The sequence below is a fragment of the Myodes glareolus genome, chromosome 15, assembly GCF_982192425.1.
Source record: "Myodes glareolus chromosome 15, mMyoGla1.1, whole genome shotgun sequence".
Classification (NCBI taxonomy): Eukaryota; Metazoa; Chordata; class Mammalia; order Rodentia; family Cricetidae; genus Myodes; species Myodes glareolus.
Window position 1 is genome coordinate 37596201 of NC_142040.1, and position 20553 is coordinate 37616753.

General features: G+C 40.6%; 1 long non-coding RNA gene across 1 annotated transcript in view; it reads left to right on the forward strand.

The window, feature by feature from the left end:
• Positions 1-20189, forward strand: part of LOC125406052 (uncharacterized) — a 41532-nt gene extending 21343 nt beyond the window's left edge. The window contains exons 3-4 of the long non-coding RNA XR_007233775.3: positions 702-892; positions 19564-20189. This is a non-coding gene — a long non-coding RNA (uncharacterized LOC125406052). The remainder of the gene's footprint in view (positions 1-701; positions 893-19563) is intronic.
• Positions 20190-20553: the final 364 nt, after the last annotated feature.

The following is a 20553-nucleotide window of genomic DNA, read 5'->3' on the forward strand; positions in this document are numbered from 1 at the left end:
AGTGGGAGGATTTCAAGGGGCTCGTTTCCTGGACGATATAATCGAGATAAGATTCCCAACTTTGCTCAGGGCTTTTTATCCTTTGCCCTGACCGATAAAGAATAAAATAACCATTAAATCAGTCTCCTACTGTGTTTTTGTTTACTGTTGTTTAGCAAGGCCGGACAAAATGTCTGCTCTTGGGAAAGGCTTAGCACTGGCTTCTGAAGATTTTTGTCCTCAGCTCTTTGTAGCAGCCTAAAAACATTCAGTATTATCAGCTCAAGCATGTATGAGTGAAATTATTGACTATTTGTCAAGTTTAAAAGAGCCTCTGGGACATCCCTAGACAAGAGTGGGAAAATCTAATACAGGGCTGCTTTATTTCTTGCTATATTTTCACACTTCCTATTTATAGAGTTAGAAAATAGGTTGAAACAATTAGGAAACGTAATAATAAATTATTAAGAAGTAATTACTTTTCTTTCCTTCATTTCTTCTTTTAACTTTTGGTTTAATTTTAAATTCAACCTACACTGACGAAAACCTTAATTCCAATTAAAATCACCTTTTCATTTCTCTCTTTCTCTCTCTCTCTCTCTCTCTCTCTCTCTCTCTCTCTGTGTGTGTGTGTGTGTGTGTGTGTGTGTGTGTGTGTGTGGTGAGAAAATATCTGTATCGCTAAGATGACTCCTCTGGACCCTATCTTTCTTCCCTGACAGAAAAGAAACGATGTGGATGAACAGAGTGTGGCCCACCTTCCCTCCACTTTCCTTGTGTGCAGCAGCTCCAAACAGATGAAGAAATAAAATCTGGGCAAACGTAATAAAGAGGTCAGGAAAATTGGAGGAGGCCAGATGGCCTGTTGCTCAAACTAAGAACACAGGGTTCCTGGGGAGCCGCCCGTTAGCACGTGAGTACTCACAGAGGTAACAGCAGAGACTGAGTGTGCTTTATAAAAACACAGTCGAGGCTGGATGATCTGACGGTGTTCTTCGTCGAATGGAATTATTTTCAGCAACTAATATATTGTTACTTGTTGGGGAGGGACTCTAGCACCAGGTGACTGAAAGAGCCGACTAGGAGGCGACAGGAATCCCAATCTAAAATTGTAAATCCCACAGATGACTTCGCATGCCCTCTGCTCTTGCACCTCTTCCCTTCTACCAGCTCTTCCGAAGCCTTTGATACCAGACCCTGCGTGTCTGGCTGTAAACCCGCTCAAATGTGCTTCTTTCTTCTCCTTATATTGACATTAGCTTGTTTTTGCCAAGCTAATGTTTCGTTTGCATTTGCTATTGCATAAAACAGGAGCTGAGCGCAATCCGAGCTACCTGAGGCTCCTGTAGAATGAGACAGATTGAAAATCAATGGGCCAGAAACATTTCCAAACAAAATGATCTTAGAGGCTAGATTTTCAACTTGTTACCCAGACGCTTTGGATGAATCGTGTAATTGGGAGTTCACAACACGTATCAAATATCGAATATCAGATAGAGGAGCACTCTGGTGGAATTCTCAATCATTTGGTGTATTTGTGTCTAGTATTTTGGTTCAAAGACTTTTGGAGGAATTTAGGGGGGAAACCCTGATATTTCTTTTTTGAAGAAGGCATGTATGCCTGCCACTGTCTATTACTATAGGTATACAATTTCAGAAAATTAATAGAGGCTTGAGAGCCCATTATGATCCATGATGAGGATTTCTGAATTCCTCTAATCCTCCTACATGTAAATGAATGGTGAAGACAAGTGCAAGGTCACTGTGACCTTGTAATTTAGTCAGCACTGTATATTCCAAGTCTAGCAAATTTTGATAGTGCCATGTAGTCTAGGCAGAGCATCCTGGTCCAATAGCAGCAGTACCCGCCATCCAAGTCACAATTTGAACTTCAAAAGGAGCCTTCACAGAGGTGACTAGTGACGAGGAAGTCATATTGGTTTAGGGTAAACCAAACTCACCGACCTGTACCCTTAGAAGGAGAATTGGTGGAGGTAGGGGAGTATCACACTGGGGAAAGCTCCCACACACAAGAAGAAAGACCCAAGTTTGGATTGCAGAACCCACCTGAAGCTGGGCATGGTATCAGGGGTGTCTATCCAGTGCTCCTGTGGAAAGATGAGGGGTGGAGTTAACAAATCTCTAAATGCTCACTTACAAACTATCCTTGATCACAGCAACAATCAACGTAAGACCCATCTCAGACAACACAGATGGTGATCATGAACACCAAAGGTGGTCTCCTAAACTCCATATATGTACTGTTGCACCCCCTTAGTCACACATTCACACACACACACACACACACACACACACACACAGACAGACACACACACAACACATACAATTTTAGAGAAAATACAATTGAAGACACATATGCACCAGGAAAAAGCAAACTGATGGCTGCCACTGTCATGACCATGACATTTAGGTATCATAGTGAGGCAGCAGAGATTAGGGTGACAGTTCTTTAAGACAAGGAACATTTGTGAGTTGATGGCAAATGTCAGGATCCAGGGCAGAGACAGAGCATGAATTGAACTTCCAAAAGTGCCAAATCCTACATATGTCTTGCAGCTTTCCGACCAGAATTTCTATTGCTCTAAAAACCCTCGTTCGGTAGTGATGTCTTATTGGAGACCAGAGAAATAAACAGCATGATTTATTACTTTGTTTATATTTTATAACCATTGTTGTAAGAGTTTCAATACTGATCCCATCACTGGTCATCTTGCTGTCTTTCCATTTTATTTGCAAACTAACGGACCTAAGAACTGGTGTTGGTCATGACAGTGTTGATGTAGAATTCCCCTCTGTATGCTGTGAATACCATTAATGAATAAAGAAACTGCTTTGGGCCTATAGCAGAGCTATAGGGGAACAGAGCTAGGTGGAGAAAACTAAACTGAATGCTGGGAGAAAGAAAGGTGGATCAGAGAGAAGCCATGTAGCCCTGCCAGAGACAGATGCCAAATCTTGCCAGTAAGCCACAATCACATGGTGATACACAGATGAATGGAAATGGGTTAAATTAAGACGGAAAAGCTAGCCAATAAGTAATTAGAGCTAATGGGCCAAGCATGATCTAAATTATACAGTTTTTGTGTGATTATTTCAGGTCTTCGCGGCATGGAACCAACAAGTGGCCTCTTTCAACACAGTGCCCTTCTTTTTCCTCATATTTTCTTTAAGTATTGTCATAAATTATGTTGAGAAATGTTGTCAGACCTGCAACCATGCTCACATTGCTTTTCGAATGGATATGTGTTTCCCACACACATCAGTAGGTATTTTTGATTTTGTGTGGTAGAGATTTTAAAAAATCCAATGAAATCTTAAATAGAAGTTCCATTTAAAGTTTCTAGTAAAATAGAAGTTTGGTTTATTCCTTTGAGATAATGTTGTTGACTTCCTACACTCTAAAGTGCTTTAGGAAGATAACTGACTGTACTGGGGAAGATCTATCTGAAAAGAATTGCCTTGGAGACTCAAAACAATTGCTTGAGATATGTGAACTAGCTTGAATTAGTTCTTGTAGGCAGAGGCTGCTTATTCATTCCCAGATGCCCAGACCCAAAATAACCACATAGAAACTGTATTAATTGTGATATTGTTTGGACAATACTTTAAGCATATTTCTAGCTAGCTCTTGCATATTAAATTAACACATTTCTATTATTTTTATTTTACCATGAGGCTTGTGGTTTGCCAGTAAGGTTCCTGGGTGTTTGTTTCCTTTGGTAGCTACATGGCATCTCCCTGACTCTGCTTACCCTCTGTCTAATCTCTGTTCAGATGTCCTGCCTGGCTTTACTCTGTTAAACCATTGACCCAAAACAACTTCTTTATTAACTAACAGCAATAAAACATATTTACAGCATATAATCACCTCCCATATTATCTCCCCTTTTCTGTCTAAATAAAAAGGCTTTGGACATCTAGAAGCCTAAGGAAGGAAAGATAGCTATCCATAAAGAATCACCAAGTAAAGAGAAATCTAACTCATGATGCCATATAATCTGCACAATAAAATTTCATTTTCTGAACATGTATATATTTCTACTTTAAAATAAAAGTTGACTTTGGAGTTGGACAATAGTTATCCTTCTCTAAATCCAAGCATGTTGCTAAAAGTTTCAGAGTTTCTGTCTCATATATCAGGAGCCATCTGATATGATTCAGAAAAAAGAAAGAATTTAGAAAAAAAATTACTTTTCTTCATACCGATTTTTGTCTCTATCATACCTTTCTTTGAATTTATGTCTATATGAATAATGTTTAAATTTTCCATAATAAATTTTCCTACAGTAATATTTGAAGTTTCCAGGAAAAAACTCCACAATGATTCCACCTAGTTGGTATGAAGTCATGATGTTGATAGCACTACTTTAGATTTGTTTTGGGTACCAGCTGCTCAAAATGATTCCAACTTGGTTATCTGAAATGGTGTACCTTATTACAATGTTCTGTCCAGAATTTCAAATAAGAACTATAGGAAAACCTAATGAATATTCAGAGACTATTTGCAATTATTCCAGAAAGTAATCTTGAAACTTAGCCATCATTTTAGTTTTACAGGATCCCATAGAAAGAACATCACCCCCATGACAACTGGAAGCAATTCTAGAAGACTGTGTCCCCTCTCTCAACAAAGTTTGCCCTCAGAGTTAGGGGCATCAATTAGGGGTTGATTATAACTGGTATAGGGTTGGGGTTGGGGTGGAAATTATGTATGCTCAGGGATATCTTTTTGTTTTAAAAAGGAAAAGTTGATGGGATAATAGGTAGATCAGTGTGAGCTTACACTAATAATAATAGTGAGTAATAGAGTGAATACTTGTGAGCTGTTATTTATAGATAATTTACATTGGTATAGATTCTTGTATATTGATACAAATTCAAATTATATTTGTTATATTGAAAATGATACTATTTCTGTTTACAATATTTATACACATATGCAAAGTTATTTTGTCATATTGTATGCATGCATGCATGCTTCTATCTCAAGTTAAGACATTTTGTATATTGATACAGTTTTAAGATATATTTATCACATTGCAGTATACATTTCTACCTTTAATCAAGATACTTAATACATTGTTACATTTTGAGGTCATTGTCCTCATTTGCTGTTCAGTTGTTTAAATATTGTTTAATATTCTAGTATGAAGTCTTCTTCTTTAAACTATATAGATATTAAGAATTATAGGTCAATAGTCATCCATGTTTATCACACTTATATTTAGACTAATCAGGTTCTTTAGATACATAGAGATTGTATTCTACATAGATGGGTAATCTTCAACCACTTCAAAGAACTGTAGAATATGGCACTTAAATAACTTAAGGTTCTGTTGACATGAGCATGATTGTTCTTGGTAGTACCTATCTATTCCCAAGAGTATATTGAGCACCAAAGACACTCCACATGGATCTTTTTTTTTTTATTTTTGGCAAAATTGGCCTTTGGCAAAGAACCGCCTATGCATCAACCACTGACAAAATGCACAGTGTCCAGACAGGACAAGCAGGATACAAGCAAAAAGAATGCCAAGATAGGGTAGGATGGGTTTGAATTTTCCCTGACTCAGAAAATGGTCTATCAGTTACTCTAGGCCTTTGCCAAAGTTGGTTGCTCCAATGCTGCAAATGAACCTTTTGGTTATTGGCTAGCTAGCCAACTGTCTCCATCATTTATTGTACATTTTGGAAGTTGCTTGATTGTACTTTCTGCTTCCTTAAGTATTATTTCCCTTTTCAGGTTTTCAGTGGGATTGAAGATTAGATAATCATAGTTAATTTCCTCTCATGACTTGACCAAGTCATTTCTAATACAAGACTTAGACTTCTTAGGATAGAATAATTATTGAAACATTTAGCATATGTTTCTTGCTTGACATTGTTTATGCTGGCTGTAGTTCTAATTTTTATACTTGATGTTTGCTCTTATTGTATATTGTGTTGTATTAGGTTTAGCAGTCTCCTATTTAGACAAAAGGAGGAGATGCTGTAGGAGCTTCTTCAGCCAGTAACTTTTAAGATACCAACCCACTTGGGCATGGGAAAGCTTGCACTGTCTCTCCACCCCCTTTTTGCTGCTATTGCTGAATTTGGTTCCTGTTCCCTGTTCATGCAAAGGACTGTGATCTATGAGTCTACCCTAAATAAAGAACCCTTTATTATACTCAATTATGAGTCAGTGTGGGACTACTTTATAGCATCCATTTACAAATTTTCCTAATTCAATTTTCAGAACACACATATAGACTGTCACTTACTATTCTTTATGCAATTAGGACTCTAAGTTAACCTGTACATGGAGATGCTGTTTGGAGCTCCTATCAAATTGTTGTAGCATTAATCTAGAATGCCAGGCATGGTTTCCCATAATTCTGTGTTCTCAATAAATTCTGAGGTAGAGAAGATGGGATTTTTTTTTTTGGCCTAGAGAAAGGTCCAATGCCATGCTAATGTGAGAAGCCATCTGGATGTGTGGCTTGATTTAGATTCTTCCTATTTTCATGCCTAAGAACTGCTTAGAAACATAGCCCTTTAAGTTTGTTGAGAAAGTGGGTGGGGTGGGCTCTTTTACACCTTGAGAAATCATGTTTCACCCTCAAGCTGTATGTCACTGTAGCTTCTATTTGTGGCGTCCCGTTTGATTTCCTGTCTCTTGAATACTGAGTAACCATTCTGAGCTTCTGTTTTTCTCTAAATAAAATGGCAAAGAATACACCTCTTGGAGTTGTGAGCCTGAGTTAAGCAGATAAATCAATTGAAATTTTAGAAGTCTCCTCCAAATTGACAGAAGAGGGAGGGGTTCTCTTTGAAAGAGGCTTCTGTTTTCTTAAAGGGGCAGTAGTGGATTTCAGGAAGATGATATAGAGTCCTATACATAGATGCTATGGAGTTCTCTACGTTCAAGTGTAACCATGCACTCAGTACAATAAGAAAGGGACCTGCATCCCTGCATTGAAAACTCAGCTGTGCATCAATTAGTCACATAGGAAACACGGGAAGAAGTACAGGCTGACCTAGAATAGTTCAAACACATACAATGCCAGCTAGATACAGTGAGGGGCAGAGAAACTAGAAGAAGGGAGTAGACGGTGGCCTTTTAAAGAAAAGAGATGAAAGAGAGTAGGTCTTGAAAGAACAGCATGGAGCAGGGAAAAGACTTTGAAATGAGATTGTTGAGTATCAAGTATCCGTTTGGAAATGCAAAGGCAAATAACCTAGAAGACAGATGTGTATCTGCCTGGGGAGTAGAGGGAGTGGGAGGATGGACTCTTACAGTCACACTGGGGTTTAAATCTCAAGTTAGGGACTGATGGGCCATGCAGGGCCAGCCAGTTCAGTCCTCTGTGTCTAGTCTATGACTCTTTCTGTGAGTTCCCGGTAGTATTTTCATTAACACATGCATCTAAGTCCCTAGCAAAATACAGTAAGTAATGGCTAGTGATTAGCCTAATGAGGAACTAAGAGGAGATACAATTAAAGAAAAAAGAGCAGCCAGTTTATACCTTTAGCTCTCATCTCAAAATGACAGAGTAGTAGGATCTATCTGAAGGAATCCATAACACATGATACCCATGGAATTCCTTTAACAGTATGCAGTTGTCACCTGAATCTCAGATGCATTAGAGTTGTATTGTCCAATAACTAGAAATCAGTCACATGACAAAACTTAATTTCACTAGCTACATTTCCAATAACATGTACTAATGGATTCCACATAGGACAATAAATATGCATATATATAAATATATCATGAATGTATTGATATCCTTATGACTAGACAAGTGTTTCCATTGCCACAAAGATTTCTAGTACCCATACACAATTGACTATTAATTATCTAATTTAAAAAAGATGTAACCTAGGGCTGAAGAGAAATGGCTCAGCAGTTAAAGAGTACTAGTTGCTCTTTCAGAGTGCTCAGTTGTGGCTCCCAGCACTCATGAGGCAGATATCAGTATTCCTAACTTCAGTGTCAGGGGATTTGATAGCTTCTTCTAGCCTCTGCAGGCATTGCATACATGTGGTGCACATATATGCAGGCAAAACAGTCATATACACAATAAAATTAATGATAACAAAGATGTAACTCTGGAACGCAAGGGAGGAGGAGGAGAAGAGAATAGTTGCAGGAAGTGTAAGACTTTGCTGACGCAAGCTCTACTATCTTTCTAGAGATACCTGGGATGGTGTCAATCTTGTTCAGAACATTAGACAGAGAAGCTCACTAAGACAGAGAAACCTTAAGTTGTTGCTTACAAGTTCTGAAATTGAAAGAACTCTTGCCATATTTAAAAATGTGTCCTACAAATGACACCTTTGTCTGCAAAGGTAAAATCTAATCTGTTGGTAGCTAATATGGGAAGCTGTTTACCTCACATAACCTTGGGAGCTAAATAAAATCAGGCAGGCACAATAATGGCAGCCAGACTTTCACAGCTGAGTCATGTGACTCACGAGAAGATACACACCAAAAGAACATCCGGGTCCAAGGTGCAGTTTCGGCATGTGTTTTAATGCATATATCAAAGTCCTTAGGGAATGTGAATGAGCTACAGTGAGCGCACACAGTGTCAAAGATGAGAAGAATAAATCTATGAATTTGTGGGTAGAGTGCAGATAGCAGCAGAACTCATAAATCTGAGCTCACAAAGGAATAAAACGTGACCATGTATAGAGACATCATTCGGAAGGCTAATTGGAACTGGGGTCAAATTTAGTATCTATGATCATATGCCTGCTCCTTGTCTAGAAACTACAGCCTGTCCTGTCACAATCAGTCCTAAGGATTTCAAAGTGCTCTGAACCCTGCTTTACAGAGTGTAATATTGTATCCTAGGAGAGCCAAGGCCTCTTATGCATTAGCACGCAAAAGTCCAAATTAAGGCTTTTGCTACTGCGGTTGTAGCTGTCACATGCCCAGGTAAGAAAAGAAAACTAATGGGCCAAGAAAAGGGATAGGAAGGAAGAGAAACCATTTTTAAAGAGTACATGGTCCTTTTATCCTCACCCCAGCTTTACTCAGTGTGATCAAATACAGCTAAAAACAGCTGAAGTATAAAATGAAGAAAGTGGGAAGCCTGTGCTTTTGGACTTTGGAAGGAGACTCTAAGAGTTGATAAGACAGTTCTGAACAGTTTCAAGAAACTTGAAGCTATCTAAACAGAAAGGAGGAGTGTGCCAGATGGGAGCCTGAAGTAGCAGGGCCCCTGAGGCTGTTCCCTTCTGCAGAGGCTAATTCGAGGATCTTATTCGCAGGGAAGGTCTGGTGCCTTGACAGATGGTTTCAACTGAGTACCACAGATGATGCTATTCTTTCCCCAGAATCTTAAGCCTTTTACACTTAGCGTTTTTTTTCAGGCTGTAATCTTCCACAGCACACAGAACTGAACATACACAGTTGAACCGCATGCCTGGACGCATAAAAGAATTTGTAGTTTTCACATGGATGCGTGCATGATCATAAATCACGTTTTTTAACACCCTCAAGTGAAGAGGACGTCTTGACCAAGTACACTGAACAGAAAAAATTAAAAGGGACAATAGAAATAAAAATGTTAAAAAGGTTTTTATTCTGAGTTTCCCTCTAAAGGGAATATGGAGCCATGGAAAGAAACTGGTTAGATTTTCAGGCACTAATAAGTATGGTTCTGAAAGCCCAGCGAGTTTGCTGTGAAGCCCATTCTCCTCCCAGTCTCATGTATTGACATATAAAGAAGGAAATATTATCTGAAGGGGTCCTGTGACAGAAAAATTCTGTGTAAGTAGAAACACCCCTAACAATAAACTTAAAGACAGCAGTAATGTAATTTTCATATGTAAGAACCACATCAATTTTATAGAACATGGGTAAGAAACGCCTAAGCAATATAATATAAAGTAATATGGCCATCTCTTTTTCTTTCACAATTTGTTTTAGCTTCATTGTGTATTTTTTTTCTTAAAGTTAATCAATTTATCAGGTTTGTCATAATGGAATACCAGAATCTGTGTCATTTAAGTAACAGAAATTTGCTTTCTCATAGTCTGTGTGGTTTCTTGTAAAGCTTCCCACATTAACTTGAGAGCATTGTCTTCTCTCTGTGTCCTCAGATGGCTTTCGTTGTGTATATGCATTCCTTGTATCACTTTTTCCTTATGAAGAGACTAGTCACATGAGATTAAGGGTCACTCACATGGTCTCATTTAACCTCAGTTACTTCTCTAAAGACCCTCTCTTTAAATAAATTGTGAGTCTATTAATGGTAAGGACTCAACATCTGACACTTGCAGGAAAATAATTGGGTCCACAATGCAGGAAAAGACATGTTTACCTTGCCTCAGACTCTACTCTTCGCTCTCACCCTATCATGTCGGTGTTGTCAACTAAACCTTCTTTTTATTTAGCAATCCAAGTTTGAAATGCAGTATAACTTAGACGTCGGTAGAGAAACACATGCAGCTCATTTTATTTCTTTCGGGAAATAGTATTTTAAGGTGTGTTGCTTTTGTTTATGCTGCACTTGTTTAACTTTGTGAAGTTGTGATTCTTTGTCTGTCTAAAAGACCTGATGGTCTAATTAAGAGCTAAATGGCCAATAGCAAGGCAGGAGCAAGGATAGGTGGGGCTGGCAGGCAGCAAACATAAATAGGAGAAACGAGGAAGAGGAGGAGCAAGGACCAAGAGAACAAGGAGAGGGAGACATCAGGGGACAGCCACCCAGCTACATGGAAAGCTGTGCGGGACACAGATGTGAGCCTGCTTCACCTTGACTGGGGGTCAGAGAGTTGGAGCTTATTTTTATTCTTTCAAAGTTGTTATCACCAGGTATGCCTACAAGCAAGCGGTCCTGACCTAGGGTGTGGTTAATTAGTATTTTGAGTATAGAAGTGGATCCGCTCCACCTTGATTGCTTATTTAATGCTAATGAAGTCTGTTGCATCCTCCCTCCCCTTCTGGAGTGAAATACATAAGCATGTGGAAAATAAATGCGGGTTGTTCAGTAGTTACTGAATTTCCCTCCCGGCGCTATTCTGGGTTTCTGTCTTATTTTTCTCATATTTCTGTTCCTTTCACTTAGTAATTCTAATCCTCATGCTCCTACCCTGGAACGTAAGAATTTTGTTGAGGTTGGACACTGGCAGATGTCACCCCAATGTAAGGCTTACAACAGATGGCAGCCCAACATAGTGCTTACGACAGCAAGTCATGGAGAAAGAAGTAAAGAAAGGTATATAGACATAGAGAAAGATAAAAACACAGAGGTGGTTGGGATAATTTGAGTTAAGAAAAGCTTTTTAGAAAATGAGCCAAGCTAAGGCTGGGCATTCATAACTAAGAATGGGAGCTGGGTGGTGGGCTCTCAAAAAAGACAAAAGAATAAAACAGCACACAACATATTTCAGCCAGGTTGGATGTGAGAATCAAGTATTGGTATCCAAACTAGAGTTAGTTGTACATACGCTGGACACTGTGAGGGACATCAAGAGACATTGGTTGAACTTTTAATTATAGTGCAGAGTATTGGTTTGAATATTGACTGTGATAAGGACTGTATTTTTTTCAAGTTCTCTATCTAAAGATTTCCCCATGATTGACACCTGCGTTAGAGGTGATAGGAGTCCACGTGACTGAAGCAGTCAGTTCTCAGGCTGAATTGAGTGAGCTGAGCCTACGCTATTGAGGCCATAGTCTAAGAGACACAGTAACAAAAAGGGCACAACACGGTCAAGGCAATTAGTGTTAGTGCAGGGCGTACTCCAAATCAGAGATCTGGCATATGCTATAAATAGCCACACTGATAACTATGAAGGCCCAGTCAGAACATTAAAAGGAGATAATGGCAATAATAGTGGATTTATATTGATTGACTTGGACTTGGTAGTCCAAGGATCTGAATAAATTCAACACACCACCATTGACTTCTTGCTATTACCAGTAATTATAGGAGACCAGAACTTGACTCTAAACCAAAACTCCCAGATTATGAGAGGCTCAAATTCCTGCCCAGTGATCAATAAACATTTGAGTGTGTCCTGGAGTCATGTCAATGCTTCCCTTCCCCCCACATATCATCAGGGCAACAGGTACTGTATCTCACATGCCAGCAATGAACTGTCCAGGGTAAAGGACTGTTTCTGGGCACCATAGTACACATTATCTCTTGCAGTTGGTTCTGTATCCAGAAGCCGATTGCAGTCTTGTTCAAGCACTTAATGAACATTTGAGCCTGCTCCTTCTGAACTTAACAGCTAGAGCCTGGAATGAGAAGGGATATCATGATTTCTGACAGTACAGTCCCCTGATTGGTTTGTCAATATGAATTCATGTGGATTCGGAACTATTTTAATATAGGGACTCCTAGGAGAAAATAATTCAGAGAAAGGTAAACAAAATTTAACAAAAGTATCTCAGCCCCCCCACACACACACCAAAAAGAGAGAGAGAGAGAGAGAGAGAGAGAGAGAGAGAGAGAGAGAGAGAGGGAGAGATGTTTAAAGAGACGAGGGAATAGACACGATCACGTGAGAAAAATGAGGATCATGGGGGGTGGAAGGTGGCAAAGGCAGAAGGGGAAGGGAGAGAAGAACATGAGTGAGGAGGATGGTCAAGCGGGGTGGGGGGAGGACAGATAGGGAGAGCAAGAGATATCATGATTGGAGGAGCCATTATGGGGATAACAAGAAACTTGGCACTAGGAAAATTCCTAGCAATCCACAAGGATGACTCCATCTAAGACCTTAAGCAATAGTGGAGAGGGTACCTGAATTGACCTTCCTCTGTAATCAGATTGATGACTACCTTAATTGACATCATGGAATCTTCTTCCAACAGCTGATGGAAACAGATGCAGAGATCCACAGCTAAGCACTGGGCTGAGCTCCCAGAGTTCAGTCAAAGAGAAGGAGGAATGATAATATTGTAACATGAAGGGGCTGGCTAGTTGTTGGGGTTTCTGTCCTGCCCAGTACCCCACAACCGACAACGTCCCAAAGAAAATCACACAGAGATCTTTATAAGTTATAAAGTGGATTGGCCCATTAGCTCAGGCTACTTATTTGTTCTTGTAATTTATATTAACCCATTATTTTGATCTATTTTAGCCATGTGGCTCAGTACCTTTTTCAGTGGGGCAGATCACATTCTGCTGCTTTGGTGATTTGGGCAGGAGTGGGAGGAATCAACTTCCTCCTCCCCAGAATTCTCCTGCTCTCCGTGCATCATTTCCACTTCCTGTCTGGTTTTCCCACCTATACTTCCTGCTTGGCCAATCAGCATTTATTTAAAACATGATTGACAGAATACAGACAAATATGAGTAAAAGGGTCAAGATCATGACGGGAATACCCACTGAAACACCTGACCTGAGTTAATGGGAGCTCAATGACTTCAGACTGGCAGCAGAGGAACCTGCAGAGGACCAAACTAGACCATTTGAATGTGGGTGACAGTTGTGAGACTTGGGAAGTCTGGAGGGGGGCCACTAGCATTGGGAACCGGGATTTATCCTTAGTGCATGAAGTGGCTTTTTGCAGCCCATTCCCTGTTGAGGGATGCCTTGCTCAGCTTAGATATAGGGAAGAAGGCCTTGGTCCTACCTCAAAGTGGTGTGCTAGACTTTTTTGACTCCCATGGGAAGCCTTACCCTCTCTTAGGGTAAACAGGAAGGGAGGGAACTGGGATTGGTGTGTAAAATGAAAAAAGATTGTTTTAAAATAAATAAACAAAAATAAATAAAAAAAGAGGTGGGGAGTAACAGATTTTAGGGACTAGAGAGATAGCTCAGTGTCAGTTAAATGTTCATAAAGATTTCATCTCACGAGCATGAGGACTGGATTCCCAAAACTCATATTGAAAGCAGGGGGTGGGCACTCTTGTATCCCCAGTGCTTGACCAAAGAGGATTCCTGAGTCTTGCAGACTAGTTAGTATCACCATACCAGTGGATTTCAGGTACAATGAAAGACCATGTCTCCAAACTAAGAGGGAAAACTGATAGAGTAAGACACCAGGCACTCACCTCTGACCTAGACCCGCATGCATAAGCAAGTGCCTGAATCCTCACACAAATATGCACACACACACACACACACACACACACACACACACACACACACACACACTTTCACATACATATAACACATATGCTCACAAAGAAATTTATGACACAGAATTTTACTCAGTGTACTGTTTTATGTGCATTTTCCGATATCTAAACTTAACAACTGTACACACACACATACTATCTTTCTTGATTATCCATCCTCCAAAACATATTCCACCTAATGTCTTTCCTCCCAAATAACTCCGGCAAATATCTCAAATTCTATAGCTGAAGTCATACCATCTGCAGAAATATAAGATTATCTTCTAGGGAACCAAAGTGATTTTTTAAAACCACAGTAAACAGACTTTAATATCCCTACAACACTCCAGAGCTTTGTTCATCTTATAATAATGTTCTTATTAGATATATGTTTCCAATGATTTGAAGAAGACTCTCATGAATATAAATCATCAAGAAACCCTGCAATGGTGATTGTAACAAGCTAACAATTCATTAATAAGCAGTTGAAGAAATCAGAAACTACTTACACCTATTTTTAAGTTGGGGAAGACATTTTTAGAATTTTATGTCACACCTGTTTATCTATATGGGGGGAAGGAAGGAAAAACAAGGAAGAGTACAGGAAATAAAAACACAGGTTACTCATGGAGGGGGCAACTATTACACCGAGCCAAATGCTAGTGAGAAAGAGAAATGAAATTTCTGCAATCCACACTTGGTTTTGTGATCTAAACACCCGTGACCAAGAAGTGGATTCTTCGTTTCCAAGACACCCTCTAAGGAATCCCTCTCCCTTGGGTCGGCCCACTTACCGCCAGAACTAGCTCTTTCCTGGGGTCCATACTCTCGGCGGCTGAACATAATAACAACAAATGTTTGTTATTAAATCCCCACTATAGTAGGCGGTACCAAGTGAGTACTTATCATATCACTACATCTCACAGTCCTCTGAAGTACATAACTGCACTGTCCACAGTCAGTGGCCTGAAAGACTCAGATTCACAGAAGGTAAAGGATTTGCCCAAATTCACACAGCTCTTGATAAAGCTAGGATAAGAGTCTGCATTAATCGTATGATTCTAGTCTTAGAAAGAGCTATATTACGGATAAAAACAGCACAGTATCAGTGTATACAACATCATTAGAGTTTTTTTGAATCAAATCTTCACAGATTGCACTCAGACCTTCCATACTAATCTGGCTTTCTAATTTGGAGACCTAATCGGATAAAAACAGTCCTACTTCTGCTTGGGAATCCCCTATAAAGCATTTAGCAGTATAGTGTCTCCCCCATTTTTCTGTCTCCCATATCACTGTTCCCCATACCATATCGCTATATTACTGTCTCTGGGACAGAAGACTAGGTTGGAAGACTGACACTGTGTTTTATCTTTAGGAATGAAGCAAGGATGGGGGATTTTAGGACAACATGAGGGCAGAAACCCTTTGGAACTTCAAGTGCTGGACGCTCGGTGACATTAATCATGGCTACACATTTCCTGTGTAGCTAGGGACCTACCCTAGCCTCTGAGGGCACCAATGCTTTTTCTCCTGCAAAGACTCAGTGTAAGATTGGGATAGAGATGAACACACAGGAAGCTGTACCAGAGAGTCATCCTTGCCCAAGTGCATTATGGGAACAGGCATGAGGAGCACCTGTTTCTAGGGAGATGCCTGAGAACATTGCATGTAGGCTAAGAGCGTTACTTCTAGACTAAGCTTGCAGAATGAATTAGAAACAGGTTATCCAGAGATTGTAGGAAAGAGCTCTTGTGACCACTGCTTTATGAAATTGGAAGCAGACTAGGCTGTAAGTGTGTGTGGGGGGGGGCAAGACTCAAGCACAGAAATTCCGGGGAAATGGAGGTGAGTGTGGGCTACACAGAAGAGCTCTAACAGTTTCTCTAGGAATTTCAGCGTGAGGCCCTAAGAGTCAAGGCTGATTAGCTCTCAGTGTTGGCTGGGTTCAAGCCTTTGAAATCTCCTCACAGATTTGCTAGCAGTTTGGGAGGGTGATATCCCCAATGACTCTGGAACTGCAAACTGCTGCCTGGATGTTAAGAGTGGTCCATGCAAGACCGAGAAACATGGGAGATTCATCCATTTCTATGTGCCAGGGACAAAAGTAGGCTACAAGGGAAAGGGAACCTAAATAAGAGGGGGATTTGTTGCATTTTGTCTAGAAATGGAGTGACAATATAAACTTTCCGTCAAAAGACAGAATGCAAGGTGGAAGGTGATGAGCAGGTCTGTGTAGAAGTAATCCACGAGCAGAAAGATAGAAGTTTCTAGTGTGGCCCATGGAAGTCAAGCAATTTTGGCTTCAGTCTCTTCCAGAAGAGGGTTGGGAGAAAAAGTCTCACTTCCCTAGTCTTACTTAAGTCCACTAAAGTAATGTACCATTCCTCATTCTCCATAGGACTCCCGCTCGGGGGAGGTGATAGATAGTAAAGAACTGACTGTCTGGAAAGCTTGTGTCGAGGGGGAACAACAACTAACCTCCATGGAAACAGTGCGTTTTCAGGCAGCGCAAAGACTAGGTGAAGTCGGAGGTGTCACGGGAAGACAAATCAGAAAATGTCACAAACCTTCTAGTCTGTGCCTAGCTCTGAGAAGCAGCCTTGTCCTTCCTCTGTGTTTCTACGTCTATGCTTGGCCTTTGGACTATTTAGGGGAAGAGGAGATTGGAGGTGGAGAAGGGATGTGCATAGGACTCTATCCTTGGTCATTGCTCATACTGGGAAAACAGCCCCAAGCTTTTCATGACTCAGAAGTTTGGGAAAGGATTAGCCTGCCGCTGGTGGGAAAATGATGGCTTGTCCTCACTCAGCAAACATGTCATAAGAGTGGAGCATGAGGTACACCTGCATATATCCGGTGCACATCCTTCCTGTGTGTGCTGTTTGGGGTGAGTCTGCTGAAGTCAACATAAATCAACCCAGGATGCCCTGTGGATCTCCAGCCTCCCTTGAGTTACAGCTGAGAGACATTGCCACACCACAGCCCATCCATCTGATGAAGTCATCCTATGGGATTTTAAAATTCCCAAACAGAATACTAATATGGTATGTAAGTACAAAACTCTTTCAGTAACTTTCTGAGAATCTGGAGGTGTTTCGTTTGGTGAAAATATGCTTTCTTACAAAAGGATCACTGTGGCCCTCAGTCCAGGATGCATTGTGCCCTATGGCACCCAATGGAAATGAAGGACTCTCAGGACCAAAGCTTCAGAAACCTCGTATAAGTTTCCGTGTTGGGCTAAACACACTAGATCTTTGCATAAAGTTGAGGCATGGCTCTTAGTTTTTCCCACTTGCAGTAGGTCCTTTGATTAGGTTAATAAATGAGTAACTGCCCTTTTTATAATAACTGGTTAGTATTCTTTTTGTCATATACTTTAGAAACATTATTTAATTAAATATTTCCAATAATACTGCAGGGCAGTATTATAATTCCAAGTCATAAGGACTACTGCTGAGAAGAATGAAAACTGAGTGATTGCCTCAAGCCAGTGAACCCAATTAGCATCAAAACCAGGCTGTGAGCTCACTTCTATCTGCCTTTCCTTTGTAATTTTCCTTTATAATTGACTTTTCTCTAGCAATTTCACATCTCTTGACTCCAAGAAAGTAAGTCCCTATTGCTTCTCTTTTTAATATAATTGGCCCTGCAAATCTCATAGGGAGTGGCACTATTAGAAGGTGTGACTTTGTTGGAGTGGGTGTGGTCTTGTTGGAGAAAGTGCATCACTGTGGGGGTGGACTTTGAGGTTCCCTTTGCTCGGGATACTATCTATTGTGTCAGTTGACTTCCTGCTGCCTTCTGATCAAGATGCAGCCAGCACCACGTCTGCCCGCATGCAACCCTGCTTTCTGTCATGAAAATAACAGACTGAACCTCTGGAACTATAAGCGAGCTACCTCAATTAAATGTTTCCTTTATAAGAGTTGCTGTGGTCATGGTGTCTCTTCACAGCAATAAAAACCCTAATTAAGACACCCTGGCAGCTAAGTTTCTAATAAAATTTAAGTTGTATTGTGCTCTTCACAGAATCAGTCATTTTCCCAGTTTAATCTAAGAGTTCACCCCATCCGGTCATCTCTTCATTCAGACATGGGCTGTTTGATGATACCCTCCTTTGGTTCAGGCAATGAGATGCGGTGGTGATCAAGACACCGCTCCTGCTCTCAACGTTTGTTTGTTTTTGTCAATCAGTGGAAGTGTAAGCAAATAATCCATGAGACATCCACAGAGGCCAACACTGAGAAGACCCAGCAATGGGTGAGGTTAGGAAAAGATTTGGGTACAAAGGAAGACACTGAGTATCTAGTGGCTCATCTGGGTCACGTGAACTGGAAAAGCAAGGATGAGAAGAAAGGAGGCTGTGAAGAAGGAGGGGAAGGGCATTCAAGTCGAAGGGATGGCAGCTGCAAAGGCACAGAGACTAGAGTACGCATGATGACTGCGCACCTGCCTCTTCTTCCCCACTGTGGTAAAATGCCGGAACCACCACAGGGTAAGAGAGGAGGTCTTATAGTGAAATACAGAGATGTGGTTACCCATCCGTAGTAATGCTGCATATTTCCCTCTGATGGCTTTGTCGACATGGCTGTAAATATGATCCTGCCTGTACGCCTGACACGTGCCGGCCAGTGAGGACAGGCCTGTTCATGACTGAGCGCTCAGGAGATTACAAAGAAAGGCAACTAAATTCGCTTCAAGTGTTTCTTGAACTAAGAGGTGACCTGTTCAACATCCGCTATATTTTGCTTGTGCAAATGTGTTCAGTCACTTGACAAAGCAGGAGCCTCTGAATTAGGATTGTATTTAAGTAAAAGCTGGGGGGAAACAGGTGATAGATGGTAGATACAATCAGTGGTTCTTAACCTTCCTAATGCTGTGGCCCCTTAATACAGTTCCTGTGTTATGGTGACCCCCCCCCACCCATAAAATTATGTTGGTTGTTACTTCATGACTGTAATTTTGCTACTGTTATGAATCATAATGTAAATATCTGTTTATTTGTTATTAGGTAAGCTCTATGAGAGGGTCATTCGATACTCAAAGGGGTTGCAACCAACAGACTGAGAAACGCTGAGATGATAGAAGATAGATAGATAGATAGATAGATAGATAGATAGATAGATATATAGGCAGATAGGCAGACAGAAAATAAATAGATACGCAGATAGATATATAGGTTTAAATTATACACACACACATACGTATACATGCACATATATATGGAGAGAGAGAAAAAGAGATTACCTGCTAGCACAGTGACCCAGTAACATCTTCCTCTCCTCTGAGGAATTTGAGGTTCAGATGAAGAGTGTCTTGCCACTTAATGAATAGTTTGTATACATTTTTTTTCTTAATGTCCAATGCACACCCTGACAAAGACAAGTTTGCTGTCAATTATGGTCATTCCGAACAGTGTGGCAGTGACCTACAGAGATGCTGCTCCCTTCAAAGAGGCCTTATCCTTCCTACTCACATCTTTCTCTCCCCTCCAGGGAAAGAAATATTTCCTCCAATCCTGTTTTGAAACTGGCACCTTCCCCATCTCGTCTCAGCCTAAGACTACCTTTTACAAGGAGACTTTCGGGATCAGCATTTTCAAGGAGACCTTCCATTCCTCCCGCTGCCCAGTTACGCTTCATTGTGCTGCCTTGTTGTGTTCCATCTGTTGCTTACTGCATTGATATCATTTCACTGCTGTGTGTTTGCTTCATTGTCAGCTGTATGTCTGCTCTAAGACTTCAGGAGGGTGAAGAACTTGGGAGCCATCATCAAGAACTTTCCATAGGCACCCTTAGCACTGTCTGGCACAAACTATCTGTGTGCCGTAATACAAGAGTCAACAAATCATGCTTTGCAAGGCTGTTAAAGCTCATAAATTAGGGAGGACATTTTCAACCTGACTTACTCTTACCCTATATATAACCTTACGAAATTTTAACCTCTGGGTCGATGAGATGGTTCATTGAGTTATGGTGCTTGCCAACATGCCAGACAATGCAAATTTGATCCCCCAAACCCACATAATGGAAGAAGATAAATGACGTCAACGATTTTCCTCTGGCCTCACCATACCCACTGTGGCACATATGCCCTCATGCACACCCTCATGCGTGCACACATGTAGACATACTCCTAAAGGAATAAACGGTTTAATTTTTTGTCTTAGTGTCTGCTTGCTCATCTCCTAAATCATACATGAAAGCTTTAATATCTAATGCTTTAGAATGTGGCAGCATTTTAAGGCAGAGCTTTTAAAGAGATTAAGGTAAGATGAGATCATTAGGATGGAGTCCAGTCTAATATACATTAGTCAGCCTTTTGCTGCTGCAACCAAAGGCCCGGGGTAATGAATTTAAAAGAAGGTTTATTTGAGCTCAAGGTTTCACAAGTTGTAGTTGATGGTCAGGAAGCCTTTGCTACTTTAGCATAGCATCGTGGCAGGATGTATAAGACAGGGAAAGCTGATAAAGAGGACATGTCAG